At 37.0% G+C, this 22,918-nt stretch overlaps 1 protein-coding gene across 3 annotated transcripts in view; it reads right to left on the bottom strand.

The window, feature by feature from the left end:
- Nucleotides 1–22,073, bottom strand: part of LOC148951858 (Fanconi anemia group M protein-like) — a 125,728-nt gene extending 103,655 nt beyond the window's left edge. Inside the window, exon 1 of one of the 3 annotated variants that reach the window (XM_089089366.1) lies at nucleotides 21,939–22,073. The gene's annotated coding sequence lies outside the window, so the exon portion shown is untranslated. Of the gene's footprint in view, nucleotides 1–20,342; nucleotides 20,399–21,938 lie in introns of those variants that run through there. The other 2 variants (XM_089089365.1, XM_089089367.1) reach the window with 2 other exon arrangements.
- Nucleotides 22,074–22,918: the final 845 nt, after the last annotated feature.

Raw genomic sequence — 22,918 nt, forward strand, 5'->3', positions numbered from 1 at the left:
TATATACAATGCCTTTTTTAATTAACAAAAGACAACATAAAAATAAATTGCAATTTCTGAACAAAACTGCATGTGACATATATAGTAGCAAAAGGTGAATTTTATTCTGAATAACAGTTTAAAAAAAATCCTTAAGACCCTTTTATATATTAAGCATGGCTATTAGTTTGGCACTTTCTTTTCACTTTAAAACTAGAATCCATATCACATGAAGGAATTCTGTATTTTGACTACATAGTGCTTTGATAATTGCAAATATTCAAAAGATCTGTAGGTCACTGCCCTTTAGAGAGGAAATGGGTCTCCTTCCCTACCTAAAGAGCAGTAACTTTTTATGAATTTGTGCAAACTTTGTGCTATAGCCTAAGTATGTAACTTTCAGAAATAAAATATATAGCAAATACAATGCCCTATTTCATCTACCTGGTGAAACCATTTCTTCAAAATACAAAAATAATTATCCTAAAACAAAATTGTTATTCAGTTTGAAACCATATCATATTGACTAGTCCCTCAAAGACCAAGGCTAGAATGTGCTACACCCTTTTCCACCAAGCAAATAATGTACATAACTTAAAACTAGGCCTAGAGTGAAACTCCAGAAGATAGGCTTTTTGCCATCTTGGAGAATAGCTTCACTAGGCAAACAAAAATCTCAAGACTGAATTGTGAGCCTAAATTATGCCCTGTAAAGTTATTTTCAATCTTCTATCTCTAGACTTTCCCTATATCTAGGGCTGACAACATTGGTATCAATTTAAAAAATGTTGGCAGGGTGCATTTTTAAAATCTTTGACAAGCAGCAATTTTGTTATTTTTCAATGACAATAACACAAAAAAGAATTTTTAATGAAAGTACTCAGAAAGATATTTTTAATATCTATTTGATCTATCCAAAAGACCATTTGATGACCCCAAATACAGGTATAGAATACCTGTGTTAACTTTGGACCATCCCCCTAATGGTTCCAGATATAGCCCTAGGTTTTATGCTAGATAAAAAGAAAATGTATCTTTGTAGTGTATGATCAGTCCTCAACAAAAGACTATAATAAAGCAATTCTTCATAATTTATTAACTTATATTCCTATTTTTCATATCTTCACAAAATTTATATTAAACGTATCTTCTGGGTTGTTTCTGCTTTAATTTACAGTATGTTCCCTTTTCTTAAATATATTGTTTTATTCCTTTTATTGTGAGTATTTGTATTTCAAACTTGTTTTATACCATGACTTACATAAATTTACCCCCTGATGCCTGCCTATGGCTGGGCCCATATTGTTGCAATATTTAAGCTTATTTAATGTTTTTAAATTTTATATATTTTCTAATTTTGTTGTGGATAAATGGTTATTCAATAATTATCTTGTTATCAATTTATTGTTTCTACTTTGAGTTTTCTTTTATTTTCTACTTAAGGTATTTCATATTACTCAACTGTCTTTAATTTTGTAAATTGGTTGTAAATGGATAAACAGTTGAAGGTGTGTCAGAGCGCCAATTCATTAAAATTCAGGTGGGGGATATATTCTCAAGATCACGGGGATTATTAGGGACAAGTTTTGTTCTTATTTGTGTTTTCTAATAAAAAGGGTGTTTTTCAAAAAAAATACCCCAAAAAACTGTTTTCTGAAATCTAGGAGACAATTGCCCCCTTTATGACAATTGCCCCATTTCTTCCCTATTGACACTCTTGGGGTGCCAAGGGTAAATAAATTGCTTTCTGAAAAACCTACGAATCAGTTTACAATTAGACCCGTTGAGAAGGGAAAATGTCCATCAAAATGAACAATTGATTTCCAAAATTGTGAAGTGTTCTAAAAACAATTCCAGTAAACATTGCTTCTGGAGAGAGATCATTTTCCAGGCTAAAACCAATAAAAAAAAGAACCTAATATCAACAATAATAAAGATAGACTAAATAGTTAAGCAATTATGGTCATTAAAAATGAAGACACAGGGAAAATATATTTTAAAACTGTTTTAGAAGCATTTTCAGAACAAAAAGTTAGAAATATGTATATTCAAGTGCCCATATTTGCTGATATAAATTTTAAAAGTCATTTTCATAACATCTAAGGGACTGAAACGCAAATTAAGATAAGCACAAAATGAGCACAAAAAAGAAGAAAAGAGGACAAAACTGTAAGCTCAAAATGAACAAACTGGACTATCAAATGACACAAGATCCAGAGAATAACCTGAGAAATGTAAATGTTCAATGGGTGATAACGAACAACCTAGACTATCAAAAGTGACAAGAGCAATCCAAGCAGCTAAGGCAAAAGGCACAAACAAAAATAAAGATCAAAGAGATATGTAGTTAGAATATTAGCAAAACCAACAATTAGAACAAGTCAAAAAAAATTGAAGAGCATAGAAATATGCAGTTAAAAGATAAGTGGCAGCAAGAATCACAACAACACAAAATTGAAGAACAAACAAAATATGTGGTTACAAGATATACGACAATGAATATCAGAACAAATCAAAATGAAAATGAAGAACAGAGAAATGTGTCGTTAGAAGATATATGACCATGAGAACAAAGAAATTTGCAGTTGAAAGATAATCAGCAGCAAGAATTACAAGCATCAGAACATATCCAATATGAAAGGGAAGAACAAAGGATTGTATGGTTAGCAGACATGCTAAAGTGAGTATCAGAAAGTTTCAAAAATGAAAGTGAAGAACAAAGAACTATGCTGTTAAAGGACAGCAAGAATCAGAACGAGTCAAAAATGAAAGTGCAGAAGAAACAAATATTATGTTAGAATAACAGCACCATCTCAATCTTTGATGCTGACTAACTGTGGCATAAAACCCAGTAAGAACCTATAAAGATGCCGTAAACTATGCAAGAGTTATCTAAAAGTCATTGGTGTAGAATTCTTTGATTCAATAATTTAATTTAGACCCAAGCACCTATAATAAATAAGCACAATAAGCACATAATAAGCACAAGCAGGCAATATAAGCAAAAGCATACACAAATAATACATAAGCAAGCACAAGCACATATAATAGATAATGCTACATCTCCCTTCTTCACACTTAACAAGGTCTATATATCAAGCCGTGTTATTTGTCTAATCACTCTGCCACTGCGGGTCCGGGGCAAGATCACTAATACAGAAGGGAGTGGTGTAACTTCCATATTGCACAGGGAGGTAGGTCTGAGGTTTGCTGATGAGTTTCGTGGCAGTGGCGCCTTTTCTTTGTGTGAATCCTGATCAATTTCATGGGCTTCTTCTGTTGGATAAGAATCAATGGGCGAATTTGCTGCATAAGAGGTGTCCAGATAGGCTGTGTCATTGTTTTTGTTTTGAGTTGTTAGGGTGCCCGGTGATGAGGGGGTAGGGAAACGGCGTCGAGAGATATGGGTTCTGTTTCTTTGCAGCCTAGATCCATCAGCGGTTTCAACAATGTAGGATCTAGGATTTTGATGTCACGAAATGATTTTGGCTTTTGTCCAAGAGCTATTTGCCATTTTCTGGATAAATACTTTTTCACCCATCTGAAGTTCCGGGAGTTGCTTTGCTGATTTGTCACAGTAAGATTTCTGCCTATTCTGTTCAACCAACCTGTGCTGCATGAAATCTTTTGTTGGAACAATTCTGGGTTTTAGCTGTTGGTACGTTGATGGTAGGATTGACCGGAGCTGGCGACTCATTAGAAGCTGGGCTGGAGAAGCATAACTGTCAACTGGGTTATTCCTATATTCCAAAAGAGCAATATGGGGGTCGGTTCCAGCTTCTTTTGCTTTAGTGAGTATTTTCTTGCAGATTTGAACCGACTTTTCTACAAGCCCATTGGATCTTGGGTATATGGGGCTAGATGTTTTCAAGCTGATTCCCCAGGACTGAGCAAAATCTTTGAATTCCTGGGAGAACAGTTGTGGACCGTTGTCAGAGGATATGAGCTGGGGAATCCCAAAACGTGAAAAATGGTTTTCATTTTTTCTATAATTGTGGACGAAGTTTGGCTTGGCAATTTTTCAACTTCAAAAAATCTGCTATAATAATCACTGATTATGAGGTAGCATGCTCTGTTCCACTCAAATAAGTCAATACCGAGGTGTTGCCATGGGATTGATGGTATCTGGCTGCTTCTTAGCAGTTCCTTCTGGTTGTTGGCAGCAACCTTTAAACATATTTCGCAATTATGGACAAACCTCTCTATATCAGCATTCATCTTTGGCCAGTATACAATCATTCTTGCGCGCATTTTAGTTTTGTCTATTCCCAGGTGAGCGTGGTGGAGTTGGTGTAGAATGTTAGTTCTTAGCGTGTGAGGTATGATGATCCGCTGGCCTTTCAATAGCAGACCGTCGTGGACGCTCAGTTTGTGCTGGATATTCCAGAAGGCCAAAACTTCCATTGGGCAAGACTGACGTTTCGACGGCCAACCATCATGTACAAGGGATGCGAGTGTTGCTAATTGGGCATCTTGGCGTGTCTCATGCCGGATTTCCTCAAGTTTAGAGTCGCTCACTGGTAAGAATTTCATCACTGTATTGACATAAACTTCGATGTCGTTCTGTAATTGAGTGTCCATGTCAGGTAAGTGAAGACGTGATAGTGCGTCTGGTATCTGTATTTCTGCTCCAGGTCTGTATCGGACTTCTAAGTCGTATGGCTGAATCTGTATCATCATTCACTGGAGCTGGGCGGGTGCATCATGGAGTGGGCGTGACATGATAGTCTCGAATGGGCGATGGTCAGTTGTAACAAAGACTTTGCGACCATAGATGTAGTGGTGGAAGTGTTTGCATCCAAACACGATGGCAGACAGCTCTTTCTCCATCTGTGAATAGTTCTGTTCTGTCTTGCTTAGCGCCCGGGAAGCAAAACCAAAGATTTTACCTTTCAAGGATAGTTCAGCTCCCAGCCCGTGTTTCGATGCATCGACCTTAAGGTTCAGTGTTTTGCAATCATGTTCAAAAAAAGATAAGCTGTCTGATATAGACCTTTTTATTTCTTCCATCGATGATTCGTGGACCGCTTCCCACTTGAATTCTGTGGCTTTAGTCAGGTCTCTCAATGGCTTGTTCTTTGAAGATAGATCAGGTATGTATTTCAATAGAAGATTCAACATTCCGAGTAACGTCTGAAGCTCGTCTTTTGACTTGGGATTTGGCATATCCCATATCACTTTTATTTTTTCAGGATCAGGCTTTATTCCTTCTTTGCTGATGATATGGCCAAAGTATTTGACCTGATCTTTTGCAAATTCGCATTTGTCTTTATTGAATCGAATTCCTGTTGCTTTAGCTCTGTTTAGAACTGCATAAAGCCTTTCTTCCTGCTCTCTACGGGATTTTCCGTAAATTAAGATATCATCCACAAGTATTCTGATGCCTTTAAGACCTTCAAATGCTTCTTCCATTTTCCTCTGGAATTCATCTTGTGCCAACACTAGGCCAAAAGGATATCTCTTCCACCTGTAACGTCCAAATATTGTGCTGAAGGTTGTTAGGTATGAAGATCGGGTAGAGTGGTAGTATCCAATAGCCTGAGCGAGCATCTAACTTGCTGAAAATAACTGCTCCATCTATCTCGGCAACAGCATCCTCGAAGGTTGGGATAGGGTAGTGTGGGCGTTTTATGGCCTTATTAAGGTCCACGGGGTCAATACATTATCTGACAGTTCCATCCTTTTCCTCAACCATTACCATGGCATTCACCCTATCTGTTGGTTCGCTAACCTTTTCAATAATGTCAAAGGATTCCAACCTATCTAGTTTGTTTTTTAGCTTCTCTTTCATGGCTAGTGGTACTTTTCTAGCTGGGTGTACAGTTGGGGTTGCATTGTCCTTTAGATGAATCTCGCATTCTGTTTCAACTTTCCCTATGCCCTTAAACACGTTAACATTTTCAGCTTCTGGGGACTGTTCAATGTTCAGAACAGGCTTGATCAGGTTCAGGTCTATGCTTGTTTTGAGGCCAAATATGGGTGTGGTATTTGATTTGACTATGTAGAATACATGTGATTGTATAGGTCCATTTTTGTAGCTGCATGACAGGCTGCATACCCCAAGGTAGGGTATGGCTGACCCACAGTAGCTGGTGAGTTGTTGAGTGGCTTTGGATAGCTTTGGCTTTTCTGACAGTTTACTTAAGTATTGTGATGGGAGTATGTTGACCTGAGCACCAGTGTCAACCTTAAATTTGATCTTCAGCTCTCTACTGACAGATATTTCTGCAAGGACTTAATCACTGCTGGAGTCTTTTCCAATTGTATATAGAAATACATCGGTTTCTTCCTGATTTTGCAATTCACTAGTGAAACTAGGGCTCTTTGGGGCACCATTGCCAACAGCATTCACTGCCTTGCTTCTGCAGACTTTGGCGAAGTGGTTACTCTTTTTGCACTTTGAGCATGTTTTTCCTTTAGCAGGGCATATGTGTTGGAGAGAGTAGGTGCCACCACAAAAGTAGCACTGCTTTCTTATGAGGCGGATAGTATTTGCTTTTTGAAATGGCATCCACTTCTTGCTTGATTTTTTTCTGTTCAAATGTTTTGAGTTGCGCTTGGGTCGATTCATGTGCACGACAAATTGTGACAGCTTGGGTAAGTGTGAGAGTGTCACCAATTCCCAAGAGTTTCTCACGCAGTCTAGGATTTGTCACTCCACATACTATTTTGTCTCTCACCATCTCACTTTCATTAGTATATCCAGCTGGTTTGACTAGAATTTTTAGTTCTGTTATGTATTTCTCAATATTTTCAGTGTCTCTTTGGTCTCGCTTTTGGAAGATGTAGCGTGAAAACACTTGGTTTTTCTTAGGGGCTGCATACTCTCTGAACTTTTTCAAATACACCTTGAATTTGTCTTTATCTGCTTCTTTGAGCTCAAATGTTCTGAATTTCTCTCGCCCTTGATTACCAACCCATATGAGAAGGTAGGCACATAGCACTTTCTCTGACTTTTCAGCAAGGGGACCTTCGCGCATCAGTGTTGCATGACTCTCAAACTTGGTCCATTCAGAAGCAAGATCATCGGTGTTCCAGTTGATTGATGGTTGACTTATATCCATGACTTCTGACACCATGTAGAATTCTTTGATTCAATAATTTAATTTAGACCCAAGCACCTATAATAAATAAGCACAATAAGCACATAATAAGCACAAGCAAGCAATATAAGAAAAAGCATACACAAGTAATACATAAGCAAGCACAAGCACATATAATAAATAACGCTACAATTGGGGCCCTTCAACTCTCTACATATTCACTGTGGAGTCCTCCATTATCCTCCAGTACAAGTAGCCAACGAAGATGAGTTACTTGGGGACTGCTGCCTGCTTAGTCAAATTGCATTCCTGCATTAACCATATCCAAATGAATTAGTTTTGCCTATTATAGGTCTTTACTTGCTCTCTAAAGAGTTCCACAAACAAATACAAAACTGGAACTCGTGTTTTGCTTTAACTTTATTCAACACAAGAAATGATCAAACCAAAAATAGTCATAATGCATTAAGCTTCAAAACAGCTGGGCAAATTTATCCCAAAATCAATTTAGCAGCACATCCATAACAGACCCCTAAAGGTGATATATTTGTATATATGTTGGATTTGAATTTTACTTTAAAATTTAATATATAGAGGAGGTGCTGCAAAGAAAATTCCAACTGGGCCCGCACTTAGTAAATCAGGCATTGCACATAAGGTAGGGAGGGGGGGGGATAAAGTATACTGGAAGGCCCTTCAAAATTTGTTAACTATAATTTTCCTGCATTTTATGAAGTAAGGATTATTTTTGGTAAATTTCTAGTTTAGCTACTCTTTGTAGCTGACAAAATCATGAAATAGAAAAAATACATGGGAAATATATAGCCTAGGCCTATATATTTGAACGTAAGGTAGGGGGGGGATCAAGTATACTGGAAGGCCATTCAAAATTTGTTAACTATAATTTTCCTGCATTTTATGATTTTGAATTGAATTTATCAGGTTAGGTTAGGTTAGGTTAGGAACATATAAAATCTGTTATATGTTCAAAATTTGTTAACTATAATTTTCCTGCATTTTATGAAGTAAGGATTATTTTTGGTAAATTTCTAGTTTAGCTACTCTTTGTAGCTGACAAAATCATGAAATAGAAAAAATACATGGGAAATATATAGCCTAGGCCTATATATTTGAACGTAAGGTAGGGGGGGGATCAAGTATACTGGAAGGCCATTCAAAATTTGTTAACTATAATTTTCCTGCATTTTATGAAGCAAGGATTATTTTTGGTCAAATTTTAGTTTAGCTACTTTTTGCTATCTTGGAAAGGGCCTTCCAAGGCCCTCAACCATGTAAGGAACCTTGCCTCACTGAGGTTGGGGGAACATGACGGTCCCAAGTCTGTTAAATGAGGACGGTTGGGCTTTGGGTTTGCAACCCACACCCGGGACCCCGAGGGGCAACCCTCAGGGGAAAAACACCTGCAACTGAAACGCCTACAACAGCCTCGGATGCCTCCCCCCCCAGATAACGACCCCCACATGCCCCTAGAACCAATTTTTGCCTGCGAAATAACACCTAAAGATGGGTTTTTGGAATGTGAGAACAAAGAACCAGATATCCAAGACAGAACAAGTTATTAAAGAGATGAGACAATACCTCATCTATATACTCGTTCTCACTGAAATAAGGTGGACTGCAAATGGATTAGAGAAATTTGATGATGGGTATGCTATGGCATTTAGCGGTCACCCTTCCGTCCACCATGCTGTTGTAGGAATTATAATGTCGCCTCTTGCACTCAAAGCAATGGCAAACTGGACACCAGTTAGCGAACGTATATTGACAGCTCGTTTCGTATCCAATCATACAAAAATGACCATCATCGCCTGCTATGCTCCAACCAACAAAGCTGATGATGAGGAAAAAGATGCTTTCAACAACATGCTACAATCGATCACCAAAGACTTTCCCAGGCACAATATAATCTGTGTTGTTGGCAATCTAAATGCTAAAGTTGGTGCAGATCATCAGTACTGCCCTGAAGTTCTGGGCCAACATGGCATTGGAGACATGAATGAAAACAGTGCACTCCTAATTGACTATGCCCTAAGCAACGACTTGGTGATAGGCGGCTGTATGTTCGAACATAAAACGATACTCGTGTGTGTCCCCGACAGATGGAAAACAAACTGAACCAATAAGGTCCTCCTATTTAAACGCTGGAGATGTGGCCTGCTCTCGAGCAGGTGATTTCAAGGAGCAGCCAAGAATTCCCATCACATTTTGCAGATAGTCGAATTAAGAACTAAACTGAAAGCTCAGAAGCCAAGACCAACGCCACAACACACAAACAGTTCGACACTGATAAGCTGAAAGATCGTGATATCCGCAGAAGCTTCTGCATATCACTACATAATAAATTTGAAGCGTTAAACCTGCTCGATGAAGCTGAAGACTCTAGTGCTGAAGACTCTCAGTGAAAAGTGCATACCATGAAGTCGCGAAGGCCAGCCTTGGCTACAAGAAAAGAAAGAAAGAAAAATGGATATCGGATGACACCTGGAAATGTATCAGTAAACGCAGGAGACCCGGGCGCTTATCCTAAACACGTTGAGCCCTGAACAAAAGGCGCAGTTACAGCTCCGTTACAAAGAAGAGGATAAGGCGGTTAAAAGAAGTGCAAGGAAAGACAAAAGAAAAATTATCGAGAAAAAAGCAGCACTTGCAGCAGAAGCTGCTAAGAAATGAGACTCGAAAATGGTGTATCAACTAACGAATGAGATATTTGGAAAGAAATTAATCCGAACATCCCTGGTAAAAGATGAAAATGGGAATGTAATATCGGATCCACAGAAAGCTGACAAGAGATGAGCCTTGCATTTTGGGAAAGTCTTAAATATACCTAGACCTGATGATCCAGAAGTAGTACCTGACAAACCGTTTATACAAATTGACGTATGTGCTAACCCCCCAAGCACTGAAGAAGTGACGACAGCTGTGAAAAAGCTGAAAAATGGACGGGCACCTGGAGTAGATGGGATCATAGCAGAGATGCTGAAGGCGTCCCTTCGAGCCTGCATGGCCGTTTGGACTACTCTCCTAGTGGCCATCTGGAATAGCAAAAAAGTTCCAAAAGACTGGACCAAAGGTATACTAGTAAAACTCTTCAAGAAAGGCGATGCGCTAGTCTGTGACAACTGGAGGGGCATCAACCTAACGTCTGTGCCTAAGAACAGCCCTAGATACTAGAACGCCTAAGAACAGCCCTAGATTCACACCTCAGAGAAGAGCAACACAGGTTCCACCCTGGTAGGTCTTGCTCTGACCTTATTTTCATTCTAAGGCTGATGATGGAAGAATCAAGAGAATAAACAAAAAGATGTACCTGCTCTTCATTGATTTTGAAAAGGCTTTCTATTCTATTGACCGAGATACTTTATGGAAGATTCTAAATTATTACAGAGTATCTGATAAACTAGTCAAAATGATAATGGCACTATATTAAGATAGTGAATGCTGCGTTTGCACAGAAAATGGGGACACGCGTTTCTTCAAGATAATGTCTGGAGTCAAACAAAGTTATTTATTATCCCCGTTCCTGTTTGTTATTGTAATGGACTATATTCTACGGCAGTCTTCAAGCTGTAGAGTGAAGATTAGCAGCCCGCAGATCTCGGATCTGGACTTTGCAGATGACGTTGTTCTTCTTGAAGAACCGAAACAGCAACTGCAGCTGCTACTCGACGCCATAGATGAAAAGGCCAAGAAAGTGGGACTTGCAGTGAATTTCAGTAAGACAAAAAGCATGGCCACATCTGACTCCCCGCTGATACTAAAATGCAAAGATAAAGCAATTGACCAGGTCAAAGAGCTTAAGTATCTTGGGAGCTGGATTGAATATGATGGTGAAATAGCTAATGAAATTAAGAGGAGAATTGGACAGGCAACATCGGCTTTTAATAAATTGAAACCAGTTTGGTGCAGTAGTAAATACTCTCTGCACTTAACGCTAAGACTCCTAAATAGCAATGTGATGTCCATCCTCCTCTATGCTAGCAAATGCTAGAAATTAAACGTCCAACTGGAGAAACGTGTCCTAGCTTTTGAGAACATATGTCTTAGAAGGGTCCTGAACATATCATGGCAGGAAAAGGTCACCAACATAGAAGTCCGTCAGCGAACCCGTCAGCCATTACTTACTGACCTCTTGATGTGTAGGAGATGGACGTAACTTGGTCACGTCCTTTGTATGCCAGAGGATTGACTCCCAAAAACAATATATGAATGGTGCCCCGAGGGGAGGCGGAAAAGAGGTCGACAAAGACACACCCTACAACGGCAGTACGACAGGGACCTGAGAAGTGCGGAGCTGTCTCTTCAACCACAGCATAAGGACGTCACGCCTGCAGCTCAGTTCCAAGATGTCTGGCAAGGCTTTGTAGATACCCTATGAGTCATTCCTGGCTCTGGAGGATCTAAGATCTAAGGTAAGGTAAAGGGGTTAAGTTAGGAGAAGGAAACTTTCAGTAATGAATCCCAGGCCAAAGACATACTCTGGGAAGGTATTGCCAAGCTTCTATTTGAACCCTCTTCCAATTTCTAAGTCACAGAAATTTGCCTACTGGACAGGTCTAGGGTAAAAGACCTCTTTTTGGGAAAGACCACTTTTCTTTGGCATTCCAAAATTTTATTTTACTAAAACATTATGTTATGTGAGGGTAGTAACAAGAGCCCCAATTTCTAGGTGAAATTTTCACCAATGATTTGTCTACATAAATTAAAAATGCGGTCTCTGTTTTGACAAGCAATTGAGAGGGAAAAAATATTTAATATTTCTTATTTATACAATAACAGCGCACCAAGTGGATTGGTGAGCTGGATTTAGGATCCTTTATCTGAGAGGACAAGGGTTCAAATCCTAGTGTACTCAATTATTTGGTTTGGGATGGGGGTCAGGGGTGTGACTCTGTAAGCTCAGCCAGAGTCGACCCAGCCTTAAATGGGTACCTGGAGAAATATGGGGAAGGTAAACAAGAAGGGTGTGCAAAAGCACAGGATGGTTGGCCCCCCACCCCCCATTGCACTTCTTGGGTGAAGGGCCAAGAAACGGAGATCAGCACTGCCAGTAGGGACTGTAAGGTCCAATGCTGTATTCTTTACCTTTACTTTTATTTACTTGAATAGATATCAAGCAATAAAAGTTACTGTAAAATTCATTCTAGGCCTACTTTAGCTACTTTTTGCTATCTTGGAAAGGGTTTAGGTTAGGAAAATGAAACTTTCAGGGATGGGTCTACAGGCTAAAGTATGTCCCAGGAAGATATTTTGAAGTATCTACCTCCAATCTTTCTCTCTCTAGAGGGTACTGACCTTTGATGACCTTTAAAAACCTGTGTGTAATAAGAGTGAAACCTTGAAAAATAGAGCTTCTGCTTAAATGAAATACAACAAAACTGTTTTCAGCTACACAACTTTGCTCAATCCCAATTTATAACGTTTCAAACATATTGTTTAGTATTTTTCTTTTTTGTATATGGCTTTAAAAGGCTTTGAAATACATATTATTATAGCTCTCTTCTAATGTTGAATAGGTCCTTATCATTGGCAATTTTATTAATTTATTTGAGCAACAGTATTGCCGATTTGGAGTCAGAAAGGAAAAGAATATTCTCCTCCACAATACTATCATTTAAGAGAACATCTAGAGCCCAGCAAATGGCACAAAATTCAGGAGACTAAATAGAAGACCCCAAAGGAAGGGGTGAAAAAAGATTAAAGTTCAGTGATGGGACACATACTCCTGCTCCAGCTCTCACCCCCTGAACAGATCCATCAGAATAGATTTTCCTGGGATTAGGGTACAACTTTGAAATCTGTTCAGCCAGAATAGTCTGAATCTCATGATTTGGAATTTGGTTTTTATTTATTGGAATAAGTTCTGTTTGACAAATAGGTAGACTCATTTCCAATAGCAGAGTGTCAGTAAAGGGGTACGCATAGGGGGAATACTGACTCCAAGATGAATGGCCATCAGTACAAGCTGCCTTCAAAGCAAAGGTATGCTTATGCACAACTTAATCACATAAAAATATTAATCCGCACGAAAATAAGCTTATTTAAGAGGGGTAATTTAGCTGAAGCAAATAAGTTAAGAAAGGAATTAAAAAGTCAAATTAGAAAAGCTGCCCGAGCCTATTATAAAAAATAAAATTAAATACTTGTGCCATGATAAACCAAAGAACTGGTACTCTGAAATAAAAAAACTTACCGGCAAGAGTCAAGAACAACTAAATTTTAATATAAATGAACCTCCAAAGACCACAGCTAATAACCTCAATAAGTTTCTGGCTTCTATTGTCCAGAGTCTTCCACCACTATCTTACAAATTTCCGGATATTCCTGTTCCTTTTTCACTCCCACATATTTCTCCACTTGATGTTGTAAAAAAAATTGAAAAACTAAAACGATCAAGCATTTGCCCTTTAGATATTCCTGTTCCTCTGATTAAAGCTTTCAGTGATTACCTCTCAAAACCCCTATCCACCCTGTTCAATGAAATTACCGAATCTGGACAGTTCCCTCAATATTGGAAACAAGGCTTTATTACCCCAGTCAAAAAGAAAAATGGGAAGCCTGGCTTTGATGGCATTCGTCCTATTACCCTCACCTCGATTTTTTCAAAATTGTATGAAAGTTTTCTCGCAGACTGGCATAAGATGAAAGTCCTCCCCCTCATTGTTCTTAGACAGTTTGGTAATCTCAAATCCACGTCAACCTCTCATTACCTGATCCATCTTGTTGATACCATGGTTAAACTACTTGAAAAACCTAACACTTGGCTTAATCTAATTTCTATTGATCTTCAAAAAGCTTTTGATTTGATTAACCACAATTTAATCATAGATAAACTTATAAATGAATTCCACATTGAAACTTTCCTTGTTAAGCTCGTTGCTTCTTTTCTTTCTAATAGATCTCAAGCAGTTAAATATCTAAATTGTTTGTCAGATCACCTCCCCATATATAATGGAATTCCTCAGGGGACTATTCTAGGCCCTCTCCTTTTTTCTCTTATGGTTAACAGCCTTTCAACCCTTTATGACATTGGGTGGAAATTTGTTGATGACTTGACAGTTTTAGAGATATGTCATAAAACATCTTTAGCAACCCAATGGGCATACTCCAAGATATTGCCTGTGAGGCCTTGACATGACAGTTAACCCTTCTAAATCCGCAATAGTCTCAGTAAGTTTCCTTAAATCCCCTCCCCTTTTTCTTGCTCATAATCCTCCTGAAACCTCTGTCACATCTCTTAATCTCCTTGGTATTACAATTTCTTCCAATTTGAAATGGGATGCCCATATAAATAATATCCTACGACAAGCAAACTCCTCGCTTTCCCTCCTTAAATTTTTAAAGAAATTCAGTGGCCCCCAATCACATTTACTACAAGTATACATTTCTTTTGTGTGTCCCATATTAGAGTACGCTTGTCCTGTGTGGCACCCTCGCCTCTCTAATGAAGCAACGCAAAAAATTGAAAATGTCCAAAAGAGAGCTCTAAGAATTATTTTTAAAGAGGGCAAGATACCCTATCTGTATTTGTTAAATATTTCAAACCTAGAGACCCTCGAGAGACGAAGAAATAATTTGTGCCTCCGTTTTGGTAAGTTGGCACTTTTGAACCCCCGTACTGCGAACCTTTTCCCTGAATACCATGTACTTGATAGAAATCGTCCTACACAAACTGTGTCCCAGCCTATCCCAACCTTATCTCCCATCCTTTGTACTACCTTGCGGTATAACAAATCTTTTATTCCTTTTTTTACTGATTTAATAAATAGTGGTTAATTTGTACATAAATTTTGTTGTTTCTCTTATATAATAAAAGAAACAGCTCGGTTTTCTCTATACTCTTTTTTTTGTTCCCTATCCCCTTTTTATGTTGTTTTTTAAATATTTGTTAATGTGTATATTATTTATTTTTTTTTCAGTTTTATTAGTTTTTATCTTATTAACTAGTTGCCATTTTGAAGTTTTGTGACAAAGGAATCATACAGCATTCCGATATTTGATTATTCATTTATTTTATTTTAATTTTTTTTTTTCATTGGTTGCCAATCTGTAAATTGTTGTGCTTTTGTTATGATTTTCTTGCTTGTTTGTTTTTTTATGGATTTCGAAATTCGAATTCGGCCCTTCAGGGCTTGTGATAGTAATTTCTCGAAATAAATATCTTATCTTATCTTATCTAACATGCTTACTTCCATAAGCTTGAATTTGCAAGAAGTATTTCTTCCTTTGACTGGATGCTTTTTCAGTTAGGGAAACCAAACCAGACAGTTGTTTCAATTTAGACAGAGGAGTATGCCTGTACGAAACCAGAGCAATTCAAATAGCTGAATTTTGTGAAGATTCCAGGGTTTTAAATGCAGATGATGAACAAATTGAGAAGAATTGGATACCATATTCTAAATTAGATCTGATATATAATTTATAAAAATCCAGAATAACCTTAGGGTGGCATCCCCATTTACTTCCAGGAAGTCCCTTTGAAACACAAAGTCTCTGAATAATCATGGATTTTAAAAAATTTATGTGTGCATGCCATAGCATTTTAGAATCAATCCATAGGCCAAGTAGCTTCAATGAGTTACAATATGGAATTTCACTAGAGAAAATTTAAAGAGGATTAGGAGGATCTCTTGAGCAAATATATTGAGACTGGAAAACCAAAAGCTGAAGAGAATCTCTGAACTAATCTTACATCCTGTTGAACAAGATTTTGGAGAATTATGATATCCTTTCCAGACTTCCAAATAATCAGATCATCTGCATAAAGGCCAAACAATGAGTGAGATAATTGGAATTCTGAGACATACAAATTGAACAGAAGGGCACTCAAAACCACTCCTTGAGAAATACCTCTAGTAATGGGGTTCATCTCTCCCTTATACACATTAACATGAACATAAAAACTTCTATCACCTAAAAAGGACTTCATGAAACTTAGAAACAGTGTGAAAAATTCAGGTTAATTAAAAGATCAATCAATTTATCATGGACTACATTTCCATAGGCATCTGACCAGTCAAATAGGACTGCCATTGTAGCCTGTCTGGTTTTAAGAGAATTATAAACATCACTTTCAAGGTGAGTGATGTTATCCACAGAGCTATGTCCTTTTCTGAAGCCTGTTTGTTCACTTGGAAAAAGATTATTAATTTCAGCAAACCATTCAATTCTTGATAGAATAAGCCTTTCAAGGACTATACTGAAAGCTGGTAAAACAGATATAGGTTGGTAAGACTTGGGGTCACAAGATGGGTAAGAAGATTTTAAAGCTGGAAAGACCTGGGCAATTTTCCAAGCATCTGGGAACTTTTGGCTTGACCAAACAAGATTATACAGACTTAAGAGGGCAGTATGGAAAACCTCTCAGGACTCAAAAATCCATTTAATGTAAATACCATCATGAGCCAGGGAGGACTTGATATTAAGAGAATTGAGTGCTGCATTAAATTCATCTAGGGAAAATGGGTTAAATTTGCAGGTGGCACAATAATTTAGTTAGGATAGAAGTGAAAACATCATACGATGCCTTTTTTTATGCTCTTTCACAATACATAAGTTGCTTCTGTTGCAAATTGCATCTTGAGCCCACAAAGGGGCCCCAAAGGTATTTCATTTTTGTAACCACACAAAGAAGTTGTGTGGTTAGTTATTGAAAAGTTGTCAACTATCAACAGTAGTTAAGTTATTGAAAAGTTGTTAAAAACATATTGCTAGTTTATAAATAAGTAGTTCAAGAGTAATATATTCCTTAAATACTTATCATAGGCAGCATGATAGTGCTACCTAAGTAAAGAACAATGTGGGCACAATGTATTCTTTTTTCTTCTCCATACCCAGGGACTTTGTATCAAAGCAGTTGTCATAGAAACTTCGAAAAGGGCTCATTTGATTAGAAATTGGATTGGCTAGTGCCCTTTTCAATAGTCGAAAGTGATTGGAGGGCAACTTGCCCCCCCCCCACACCCATCATTCCCCCAAACACATTCAATCAAAATTTTGAGATAGCAATTTTGTTCAGCATAGTTGATTTCCAGATAGAAAATATATTTTTGAGGAGGACACTCCCCCACAACTCTCAGGGCAAGGGTTTTAAGTTATGGCCTGGGGCATATAAAGTTTTTGTAGAAGGCGTTGTCACAGAAACTTCAAAAAAGGCTCATTCAATTGGGAATTCAAAGGGCTAGTGCCCTTTTCATAGTCAAAAGTGATCAGAGGGCAACTAGTCCCTCTCCCCGCACCCATCATTCCCCCAAACACATCCAATCAAAATTTTGAGATAGCCATTTTGTTCAGTATAGTTGATTTCTAGACAGAAAATATGTTTTTGAGGAGGACACTCCCCTATAACCCTTGGGGCAAGAGTTTTAAGTTATGCCCTGGGGGCATATAGGGTTTTTATAGAAGGCATTGTCATAGAAACTTCAAAAAAGGCTCATTTGATTGGAAATTCAAAGGGCTAGAGCCCTTTTTAATAGTCAAAAGTGACTGGAGGGCAACTAGCCCCCCCACCCATCATTCCCCCAAAGAAATCCAATAAAAATTTTAGAGATAGCCATTTTGTTCATCATAGTTTTAAGTTCTGGAAATTAGGTTTTTGAGGAGTACAATACCCTCACAGCCCTCAGGACAAGAGTTGTAAGTTATGCCAGGGGGGCATATAAAGTTTTCATAAAATGTGTTGTCATAGAAACTTCAAAAAGGGCTCATTTGATTAGAAATTGAAATGGCTTGTGCCCTTTTTAATAGTCAAAAGTAATTGGAAGGCAACTAAAACTCCTTCCATGCCCACCATTTCCCCAAACACATCCAATCAAAATTTTGAGATAGCTATTTTGTCCCACACAGTCAAAGTTCAGGAAATTATACCTTTGAGCAGGACACTCCCCCCACAGTCTTCAGGGCAAGGTGTTATAAGTTATGCCCTGAGGGCATATAAGTTTTTATTGAAATCTTTGTTGTAGAAACTTGAAAAAGGGCTCATTTTATTAGAAATTCAAAGGTCTAGTGCCCTTTTTAATAGTCAAAAGTGATTTGAGGGCAACTAGCCCCCCTCTCTAGCCCACCTTTTCCCCAAACACATCCAATCAAAATTTTTAGATAGCCATTTTGTTCAGTGTTGTGGATTTCCAGATATAAATTATATTTTTGAGGAGGACACTCCCCCACAGCCTTCAGGGCAAGGGTTGTAAGTTATGCCCTGGGGGCATATAAGGTTTTTATAGAACACAGCATCATAGAAACTTCAAAAAAGGCTCATTCAATTGGAAAATGGAACGGCTAGTGCCCTTTTTAATAGTCAAAAGTGATTAGAAGGCAACTAACACCCCTTCCATGCCCACAATTTCCCCAAACATATCCAATAAAAATATTAGGTAGCCATTTTGTTCTATACAGTTAAAGTTCAGGAAGTTATACCTTTGAGCAGGACACTCCCCCCACAGTCTTCAGGGCAAGGGTTATAAATTATGCCCTGGGGGCATATAAGGTTTTTATTGATATCTTTGTTGTAGAAACTTGAAGAAGGGCTCATTTGATTGGAAATTCAAAGGGCTAGTGCCTTTTTTAACAGTTGAAAGTAATTTGAGGGTAATTAACCCCCCTCTCACACCCACCTTTTTCCCAAACACATCCAATCAAAATTTTTAGATAGCCATCTTATTCAACACAGTTGAAAGTTTTGGAAATTAGGTCTTGTACAAATGAATGTGCATTGTCAGTTTAATATACATGTACTGATATTTAGTAATCAAAATGTTAATATTCTTTGATTTATTAAAGTTATAGAAGTAAAAACATTTATATTTTTTTCAGTAAAGTGCAAATTATGTTCTGACCTTGGGAAGGCATAGGGGTTTTGAGCCCAACTTATGTTAATTTCTGTTCGTTTTGAGTTTGACTCGGTTATTTATCGTAATTTCTCTTTGTTTTAGGTTTCATTTATTTAACGATGCTGATTGGGGGTAGATTCATGCTTGGTAGAATATTTTATTTTATTTTTGCTCATTTTTTGTTTAATGGAGTTCTTTACTTTTCGTTGAAAAATTTATTTGCAGTAAAAAGTTTTTTTAATTAATTTATAACAAATCAAACCTCATCTATTAGGCACCACAAATATAAACTGCTTTCCTAGCATATCAAGTTTTCAAATGTTGTTGACAAAAATAGTGCTGAATTTTGCAATTCAAAACTTTGCTGTCAACAATTCAGGATATATTTTTCCACATTAGGAGGGTGGAGGAGGTTAAATTTCATGGTAGCTTTGCAGTAGATCATACAATTTATCTAGGATGAAAGTGAAAACATCATTTGATGTTTTTTTGGTAAATATTTACCAAATCATATTATTGAGTTACAAATAAAGTGAATATACAACTTGATGCCTATTTTTATGCTCTTTACAAATATAATAATCATTTTTGTCAGAAATGATTCTCACCCCACCCATATTTATACAATTCAGAGTATATATTTTCATATTAGGGGGGGGGGGGGGTAAAATTTTATTTCTGATGTAAATGAGAGGTAAGTTTAAACTTTCACCCTACCCTTCTAATTTACAAATATATAGCCTACCCTGAATTGGTATATATAGGGATGGGGGCTAAAATTCATTCCCAACAAAAATGATTATTATATTTGTAAGAACAAAAAAAAGGAATTGAGTGGTGTATTCACTTTATTTGTAACTCAATATTATGATTTGGTAAATATTTAGGCCTACTGCTTTTTTGTGTTCTTTCATAATTCATGAAAAATACATTCAGGGCCCCTTTAAGGACTCAAGATGCAATTTGCAACAGATACAATTATTGAATTATGAAAGAGCATAAAAAATGCAATCAAATGATGTATTCACTTGCATATCCTAGGCTAGATAAATTATTGTGTCACCTGCAAGTTTATCCAAAATGGTTCCATCAAGGACCTTTTATGTAAAGATGTACAATGAAGGATACAAAATGGAGGTTGAGGGTAGCTAATTAGAATCAGAACAATCCTTTTTATAAATATCAGAAAAAATTTTTGATTTCATCTTATCTGAGGAAACTGAAAATCCTTCCTGCATGATACCACATTACGATCATCTTTAGACTGCTTACCACTATTAAGTTGGCTAATGAAGTTATAGGCCAATATCTATGAAATTGGGGTTCTGAAGCTAATAACTGCACTAAAATTGGACCATGTAGACTGTTTAGCTTTCTTACACACCAATTTTATTTTAGCACATGCTTGCTTATATGAAATTGCTGTAGATGGAGAATAATTCTTTTGAAACAATTTACGAGCCTTCCTTTTTACCTGTGCTACAACTCTGCACTTCTCATTCCACTAAAACTGAATATAGCATTTTGAAATTTTAAATTTTGCGCCAAAATAGATAAAATCGACACCAGGTAGCCTACCCTCCAGAGCAAAAAAAATCCCCAGCATCCCGAATAAAAAATTACAAAAAACGCCAAAGTCACTTAAACCTTAGCTCGCTGTTCCTTTTGTAAAATCGATTGAAGTTGATGGCTAACAATGATAGTTTAATAATGACCTATAAGACATGTTGAGGTAAGAGGTAGGGCAAGACTTTTCCCAAAGCTAATCATCTGCTTTAAGAAGAAAGAGAATCAATCTTAAAGCAAAAATAAAATTACGGGCTAAATAGTGTCACTGAAAAGCCCGCCTGCTATTAAATAGAAGAAGAAGAATTACGACGAAACACTTACATTATAGACTAAAAACCTTTTTCTGGGCATAATAAAGCCTTTTTATTTATTTCCCTGCTAGTTTACCTGTTATTTTTCTCAATTTTAATTTTAGCTTTTATCCTGGTGTTCTGTTAAGACAAATGGCCGCAACATTCCTTTTTCATTGACAAATCAAACTCTCATTTGCTTTAAAATCTTTTCACTCCCCATACCTTAGCTGAAATTTTTAATAGTAAGCTCTAGCTTTAATAAACAAAATCCGAATGGTGTCATTTTCTTACATAATTCTTATGTCTGGAAAATTGTTGTGGGTCAAATCTACAATGAAATATCCAACAAACTGTGATAAGCCTTTTCCTCTGGCTCTTTTGATAAAATCCTTCGTGTTTAGCTTTATCACCTTTATATCAGCTTTATCACCCTAATTAGCTTTATCACCTAAGCACTATGACTTGGAGGTATCATACAAAAGAAGGGTCCTGGCAACAAATAAAGGGTATGAGATTGTGTAATCCTACCAGCAAGCAGAAGTTGGCTTCATCATTGATTTTTTTAACAGTAGGCTACTGTCTTTCCTGCCGCAATTTGGCCAAATTCTTATCTTGATCATTTACTGCTGCTGAATGGCAATACAAATTACACACAAGGAAACGTTAAAAACTGGAGAAAATGAACTCTTGAAGCAACTTCTGGCTCAGAAGAAAATATGAACCAAATTCTTCACTTTTCTAAATCTATACACGTTCACAATTGGCTGTGGATCGTCTTACAATTTCGGAACAACAGGAACCACGCCTGTCATTTCACTGAAACGTGGGTGTTGGGGGGAGGAATTTATAGCCATCATGGCCGTTTTTTATTTTGCCTCAAACAGGAATTCCGTTCCGCGAAGAAGAGCCAGATTTTAACTTTTCAAAGAGAAGTGTGAAATGTGTTGGGAAAACATTAACTATTTATTAATGTTTCCAAAAAGAAAGAGAGAAAGATAGTGCAAATGTCTACTCTGCATAAGCAAATTGGTTAAAACTGTGTTTTTACGAAGTGGTAAAAGAAATGAAAAAAACATATTTTGCTAAAAATGTATTAATTGTATATTTTTCCTTTTTATGCGATTATTGAAGACAAAGGAAACAAAATCTAGAGTGCCGCTGGCTTTGTACTTTTCTACATTATGAGAATCGGAATTTATATATTTTACCTTGTACAACTAAAAGCAATCATATCCAAATTCCAGAAAGCAAAAGAAACGTGGATGATCTGGCTTGCATATTATGAATCATATATCAGGTCTCAAACTGAATCTGTAGTGAGTCTATCGTATGAACATGATAAACCAGATCAGGGAGTCTGAAACTGAATGGGGATATATTACCAGCTATGACATATAATAGTTCGACTTATCCTGTGTCTGTATTCTGCACATAAAAAATTCATTCAACTATCAAACTTACCCGCTCGTAGTTCATTTGTTGTAATTATCGGTTAGAAAAACTTCTGAAGTTTAGTGTCAAACCAAAAACAAAATTTAAGTTATGTTCATAACCTAGCATCTTTTTTTTCCTTTTCTTAACTTTTTTTTGAGAGTGTATTCACTTTCTTGAAAAAACATCTACGCTAAAATCGACGTAGGTCTCAATCTTGTGTAGTATAATGTGCTAACGCCTGCTTTAACCGAACAATTTTCTTTTTATCATTTCTATGGCTCTCAGGCTCAATTCGTTGTTAACCAGAATAACACTGAGAAAATAACAGACACTCCAAAAATAACACCATTCCTTTGTACTCCAGAATAAAAAAGAACAAAAAATATGAAAGTCATTGACCATTTGATCTCAGTATGTCAATAAAACTAATCATATATTGAATGCCAACAACTTTTGTAGAAAATCACTAAATTAAATAAAATCACCAACAAAGTAAAAAAGTTCACCGATAATTCTGATTATGAAAATGTTGCTCCACTAACAATTAGGATTATAAGTTCATAATCTAGATTGTAAGTTTGACAGCTATACTTTAAAACAAGATTGGGATTTTGACTGCTGATTTTACACTATCGTGAGTCTGGTTTATAAACTATATTCTTCCACAGGTAGCAATCTGACAATCCAGTCTTGTAAACTTCTTTATTCCACTGAAAATTCTCAATCTTGTTTTGGGAATCTAGTTCGTTAGTGG

Source organism: Artemia sp. Qi Xiang Cuo, chromosome 5, assembly GCF_049724085.1.
Source record: "Artemia sp. Qi Xiang Cuo chromosome 5, ASM4972408v1, whole genome shotgun sequence".
NCBI classification, from domain to species: Eukaryota; Metazoa; Arthropoda; class Branchiopoda; order Anostraca; family Artemiidae; genus Artemia; species Artemia sp. Qi Xiang Cuo.